Genomic DNA, 7654 nt, shown 5'->3' with positions numbered 1-7654 from the left:
AACATGACCAAGGCAAAGAACTGGAAGAGAAATCCTCAGAATTTTTGGAGTAGGGAGAGGAAAAACAATGTGAAACATGAGTATATCCAGAAAATTAGTTCATTTATGTAACCTGCAGTGATTGGCAGAGATTTGCTGGCTTTTGTGCACAAATCCTCAAGTAAGAGAATAGACACACCTCAAGGGAAGGGGATCCTTACCAGGAAATGTATGTGCGGCCTTCTTTATACATCCACGATTCATAAACTGTTTACGCTTCTGTCTCCATTAGCACTCCTCTGTCCTTTGTACACTACTTTCTCATCAGAACACATGGAAACCTTTTAAGACAGGTTTTGGCTAGATGCAATTTCTGTGTTGGAAATAGCTGGGATGTGCATTCTCCTGTTTCTTCCTATTCTCTCTCTCTCTCTCTCTCTCTCTCTCTCTCTCTCTCTCTCTCTCTCTCTCTCTCTCCACCTCTCTTTCTCTCTCTCATCTTCTTCCCATTTCTCCTGCTCTCTGTAGAAACTTAGAGAAGAATGGAATTACTCTGCATTCATTTTCCATGTGAAAGGCAGAGTAGAATCTGCCTCTACATCTTGAAGCAGAGCGTTTTAAGCACAACAATGATGGAGTCCTTTAACCTGCTAATGGGTTGAACAAAAGTTACATGCTCAAATCAAAATGTGAAGGCATTCATATTATTTGCAAATTTTATTTAAATTAGAAACAGTCTTATTTTGCATATCAATCCCAGTTTCCTCTCCCTCCCATCCTTCCATGTCCCCCAATGAATGCCCTCCATCTACTGCCCAGGGTGGGTGAGGCCTTCCCTGAGAATTCATGAGTATCTCAAGTCATTTGGGGCAGGTTCTAGGCCCTCCCCTATGTATTTAGGCTAAGAGAGGATCCCTCCATGGGGAATGGGCTCCTGCCAGAGGCCCCATAGACTGCCCAGGCCTCCTAGCTAACATTCAGGGGGTCTGGTTTGGTTCTATGCCCCGGCTGTCAGACCAGGGTCATGAACTCACACTTGCTCAGGTAAGCTGTTTCCTGTGGGTTTCTCCCTCATGGTTTTGACCCACTTGCTCATCACTCCTCCCTCTCTGGATTCCAGGTGTATGACTCAGTGCTTAGCTGTGAATCTCTACTTCTGCTTCCATCAGCTACCGGATGAACGCTCTAGGATGACATAAAATCAGGAACAAGACAAGGTTGTCCACTCTCTCCATATCTCTTCAATGTGGTACTTGAAGTTCTAGTTAGAGCAATAAGACAACTAAAGGAGATCGCTGGTTGTGGAGGCGTTCATATTTTAACTTACACTATTTAAGTTGTCTATATTGAGTCAACACATCACAAAGTAGAGAAGGCAGGATCTTTTTTTCTGACACATGGAACTTCCCTATGATAATCACTGGGTAAGGCTAATTCCAAAGAAGCTGGGAGCCAGTATGGAAACTGAGGGCATGAGAAATGGGTTTATGTGGAAAAAAAGGTATCTGAACTCACTGACAGGATTCCCAAATGAGACTTTGTTCTAACTGTGTTAATGGGCAAAGCTAAAACCTAATGGGATATTTTTATGACATTAAATTCCACAAGTAACCAAAGACCTAGAGTACCACATATCTCCTGTTCCAGAATATTTTTTTCCAAAAAAGCTCACCACAGATTGACCTGTCCTTTGTCACAGATGTGACTGGCTTGTATATACACAGGGAGATAGTAAGGAAGGTCTCTGTGATGGTAGAACGAATTGTGGAGACAGAAAGAACTGACCTCAAACATGTCTTCTATTCAACACTGGATGCGCAGGTGCAAGTTGTTCCAACTCTCTGAGTCATGCGTTCTTTACCTTAAATCTGAACACTATCAGCACTCTTGATCCCTTCAGTCGTGTCCTAAATAAACATACTAAAAAGCAAACTTATGGTTTTGGTAGAAGTGTATGAGAAATTAAAACTAATAAGCTAGGGTTTTGTTTTGATTACTTTATAAATCATTTTAATGTCACATAGCATCACTAATACAGGTCATACACTTCAGAAGAAAGAGGAAAGCAAAGTCCTGAGTGAAGAAGGCAGAATGAACTGTCTTGAATCTCCACTGGTCTGCTTTTTAACTGAAAAGCTGAGGTTATGTTAGAAGAGTTCCCTGAAATTCAATCACCTTCTCTGTAGTCTGTGACAAAAAATACCTGAATTAAAATGTTAAATTCTCTGATAAAAATTTTGATCTCAGTAACTCATTAGTGATAGCATATATTTTAAGCCCTGGTTGATAATTCTAAACAAAAGCAATGAAAGGGACATCCCAAGGCAACATCTTTGATAACAGTTGGTGGGGCTCAAAGTAAAGTTTACTCTTTCCTGTGAGTGATTTAATCTGGTTTCCCCAGCGGGAAAGCACAGGCAGCAATCATTTTGTTTTCCTCAGTTGAAGCTATTAGCTGTAATTGCTTTTGTTAATAATACTTTACTTATTATAATCAAAGCTCAATTTTTCTACTGATACCCTGGGGCCAGTTTTCTGAGGCATAATTTATAAATGGATGAAAAACAATTAATAACAACTAGAAAACCATTAATAATCTTATCAACAAAGTGCTATGCAATCTCCAAATACAACATCACCTGTTAGGCATCAAATAAAATCCTGGAACTTAGAAAGTATTGTGGGCTTCCCAGAGAATGACAGAAGGGTACGTCAGTAGCAGAGAAAAAAATATTTCTGAAAGGGAATTCAACCCTTATGCTTGAGTGGTTATTCCTACCAAGCAAGCAAAGTCAGATTCAGCCTTTGTGTCTCCTTTGTATCTCCTATGGAATGCAGATCTTCAAAGATAGAAATGACAATACTATAAAGAGAAAACTGTTCCATCATCATTACTCTTCAGAGATCCTTTGCTTTAACAGGCAAGGCATGCTGGGATCAAGTGATTCCCTTCCTATCACCCTCAGATACCACATGACTCCAGAATGCCCTTCACACCAGGACCTAGTCTTTTCCAGAAACATGCCTCGTAGTTTCCAGCCAGTTTTCATTCGCTCTGTGTTTTCTTTGGAATACCATCTCTGTAGATATTCTTGTACTTTGACAGCTCTGAAATACAGTCTGTTGATCATGCTTCTAAGGCTGCTTTCAAAAGTACATTGTCATGATCTTCTGAGTATCCCAATTGGCTGAAGCATGCATCCAGTACCTGGTTTGTCTTCACTGCTATATCCCTAACAATCCTAATAGGGCTGAAATCATAAGTACCCCCAAAATTGTCAAATAAATGGACTAAGTTGGTATTTTCAATTGCTTATGAGTTCCATTTCTGTTGTGTGTCTGGAGAAGAGAGGTTGGTGTTCACTCTTTGCTTCTTTCTACTCATCCCATCTTTCTACTTTCTCTTCCCTCTCACCTCTTTTCCGTGCTGAATGCATAGCTTCAGATGCCCCTATGTGTGCATTGAAGATTTCTCTTTGGTGATGATTGAAGCAGGCAAAGCATTATTTTGGTTTCATTTTCAATATGTTCTAAGGGTGACAGAAGGCCAGCAAAGGGTCAGTGTTTATATGCTCCCAAATGAGGATGACTTGAATGGATGGAATGAATGGCTACTTACTTTCTTCCATCATTTTTTTTCTTATAGAATGTTGTTGGTTAAGTTACTTAACCTTGTTAAATACTTTTTTCCACCAGAAGTGACAATTAAAATGATTGTTTATTATGAGAATTAACTGAGGTCATATATTCCCAGAAAAATAAAGACTATAATTAATGATGAAAGAATTATTAATAAAGCATGTTTCATTTCTATTTGAAATGTAAATACTACCTTTGATGGAATTATTCTTCTTGAAATGATACAGAGTCATCCTGACAAGATATTTTCCCTCCAACTGACTAGCTTCATATGTATTGGCCTCTTTTTCACCTCTGGTTATGTTTTCAAGAACTTGGAAATCTAGGCTTCAGCATGGAAGTGAGGATAAAAATATCATTTATACTGTGCTACACCATGTAAAAGTTTTCATTAAATATTGGATTGAGAAACAAGTCAAGTGTCTATGTCTATCTTCTTTCTATATGGCCTACGCATAACAAGTTTCCTTAGTTACATTCATTATTACTTTATCGCCATAATTTCAGCATGAACCATTGATGCCAAGATATTTTTTCCATGTACACTCTCATACCACCACAGGCTGATACTTAATTACACTTCAAGCTTTCCCCACAAATTTTAGAGCCTGAAATAATGCCAAAGGACTTATTCATGTCCAGTTCTTATTGTGTATCCATAACTTTGATGAACAATTAGGGTTTCAGAATCTCCATGTATTGAGTGAACTTTGAGTAGAAGTGTATTCTAAAAATCCATATAGCACAATACTTTAAACCAATTATGATTAAAGTATATCCTGGAGGTGTCCATTAACCATGATTATATCAACATAGAACCAGAAGGTAATACAGAAAGAAGTCTTCATATCCTCACCTTAAAACAAACATTTAACAGTTATCTACTCATGGGATGTCTTTCTCCATCATCAAAATGTAAGTCTCACAAAAGCCATGTCCTCTAGGATTCGATGTGCAGAGCAGAGAGTGAGAAGCTCCTCTGCTATTCTGTGAGTTAATCGTTGGTGAACCTCACCGTTCAGACCATGTGTCACATTGATCTTCCTTTCAGGCACCTGAACCTTTATTTATCCTGTGTGAGCTGGATTCCTCATAACTGGATCACACTTGTGTTGTACCACTCAAATTGAAGATTAAGCAGGCAGGATGCCGTTCTGTAATGGAGTACAGTCACATCAGGAAATATAACCCAATAGAGGAAATATCTCTTTTATGCTTGGGGCAATCAATTTTATAAGGTGTGAAGAGATAAAGGATGAACATGTAAGACTCTTGTTTCCCTAACTGTAGTCATTATTGAATTAGGTATTAGTTTATTTAGGATGCTGAAGAAAAATTTAGGATGCTGGCTGCAACTGAAATACCAGGACTTTATCCTTTACATTTATGGAATATAGAAAGTTAAAAGATAAGGATCCATCAGAAACATATATATATATACATATATATATATATGTATATATATATATATATATATGTTGGCTTTCCAACAGATGCTGTCTTATTTAGAAAGAGACAAGAGATAGATCTTATTTTCGTAAGAGACATTTCTTTTTTTTTTTTTTTTTTTTTTGAGACAGTGTTTCTCTGTCAGGCTGCAAAGCTTGGAGCCTGTACGGGAACTAGGTTGTTATAAGTAAGGTTTTTCTGCCAGTCTATCCAGCGCCGCACCAGCCCCAAATAACACACAGATACACTGTATTAGATATAATTTTGTTGGCCAGTTACTAGCTTCTTATCAGCTAGCTCTGTCTTAATTATGAACCCCTTTCTATTAATCTAAGTACTACCTTGTGGTCTTATCTTACTAGAGAGAGGGGCTGGCATACTATCTTGTAGGTCCTCCATCTTGCATCTCCTCCCTACTATTTCCTCTCTCTTCCTAGTCTCCTAGTTCCACCTATTTTGCTTTCCTATTGGCCCACAGTGCTTGATTCATTAATCAATAAAAGAAACATATTTACAGAATGACATCTCCCATCACTAGGTAGTTATATCCTGATGTCAAACTCACAGAGATGTGCCTACCTCTGCCTCCCAAGTGCTGGGATTAAAGGAGTGCACTGCCTGACAAGACCTCATTTATAAATATTGCCATTTGTATGTTAAAGCATCAATATGCAAATTCTTCAGGAACACACATGTGCATGCACACATATCCTCAGCATACTATCCTATAAAGAGAACTGTTTGTGAGAATCATCATAATTTTTCATGTATGTAAAATGAGGAAAGGGTAAACAAAGAATCAACCCATTAGCACAGATATGTTGAAAAATGCATACCCAACTATGGGTCTTGGTGATTTAGTCTTAGCTTGTTGTATTCCTTTTATCATAAAGGAAATCTTGAAACATGTGTGTTCCCACAAATGCAGTATGCTCATATCCTTACCAGTTTCCACAGCTCTGATGCTTCACCAACTTCTCATAGGTATTCACAAAACACAGTGGTTTCTCACTCACATGTTTGTGGTCGGCTGCATTCAACTGATGTGGGCTCAAATTGACTCACTTAGCTGATTATGAGTTGAGCCAGTGATTTCTGTCACCATGTTCTCATGGCTAGAACACAGAAGTGGATCTCATACCTTTGACAACACGTCTGCTAAATCTGATATTTTCTGGAAAACTCTCAGGTCTTCCAAGTCACATCCCAAAGTAAAAATTCGGGGAAGAACACCTACCACAAACCACAGCTAGTGTGATTAGATTAGTGAAATGAAGAATTAGGCTTGGTAATTCTACACATCCCATAATTTGTATCACAAAGAACTGCCCAGTAACCATTGTAAGCAGGTTAAGAACTTCTGAAGAGTGAATTTATGTGATCTTGGTGTGACTTGCTTATACAACTAAAGTTATATTTAATAATTTAGCATGAATAACATTGCTTTAATTTCCTTAGCTTTTATCTTTATTGTGAAACAACAACAACAAAATGTGCCTTGGAAAGAAAGTAAGGGAAAATGCAAACGCCTAATCCCAGACCTGGATATGTCACTAATTAACTCTGAGATCAGGAACAAATTATCTCAAATTGTTTTGGCCATGCTCTCCTGCTCTGTACAGGTTTGGACTAGATAGTTACATTTCCCCTCATTATAATTACTACATGAGGTGTTTACTGACATGGAAGTGGGCCAGAAGGCCTTGACTTTTCTTCTTTTAAAATTTTGTGTCTTCATATTAAGTGTTCCACTGCCCAAAATATAGGCGTGAACTACAAGTGAGGGTTCTATTACAGTCATGGATAGAATTTGCATGATTTCTGGATATATTCAGTGGTATGTGACTCCTTTCATTTCAAGGCCTCCATTGTTAAAAGCAGAGAGTGTCTAGTACTGCATAAAATGTCTCCCATGATAAGAAATTTAAAATCATCCCCAGAACAGAAAAGATGAGCAGATCTGGAATTAATACACAGATCATTTTGTGTTGTTTTGTGTTTTGTTTTTCAAGATAGTGTTTCTCTGTTTTGTTTTGGAGCCTGCCCTGGAACTAGCTCTGTAGACCAGGCTGGCTTCGAACTCACAGAGATCCGCCTGTCTCTGCTTCCACGAGTGCTGGGATTAATGGGGGTGTGCCACTAATGCCTGGCTCACATATCATTTGTTTGTTTGTTTGTTTGTTCATTTAGATCAGATTTATATGGAATTCCAAGGTAAGTTCTGTAAACAGGATGATGGATACTGTTAGGAGATTGATAGGAAGGCAAAAATTTGGGGAGGTATTAGTGTCATACTGCATGCTTTTGAAAGTGATGTATCAGCACATCATCTTTAAAGAGCATCTCATGTCCCTTTAACACTCTCCAGCTGAGATTTCATCTATGCTGGAGCCATAAATGACTATAGACCAAACAATTGTTTGTATTTTTAGTCCTAGAGTGTTGTCTTCTTAATGACCCATAGCCTTAAACTTACACTGCATAGGATTGTAAAGGCTTTCTTTTTTTTTTTTTTTTTTTTTTTCTGCTCCAGACCCCAACAGTAAAAGGCACATTCTGAAAGACTACTTGTGAGTGACCAAAAAGC

This window comes from Phodopus roborovskii, unplaced genomic scaffold, assembly GCF_943737965.1.
Source record: "Phodopus roborovskii unplaced genomic scaffold, PHOROB, whole genome shotgun sequence".
In the NCBI taxonomy this organism is placed as follows: Eukaryota; Metazoa; Chordata; class Mammalia; order Rodentia; family Cricetidae; genus Phodopus; species Phodopus roborovskii.
This window is presented reverse-complemented; position numbering follows the sequence as displayed.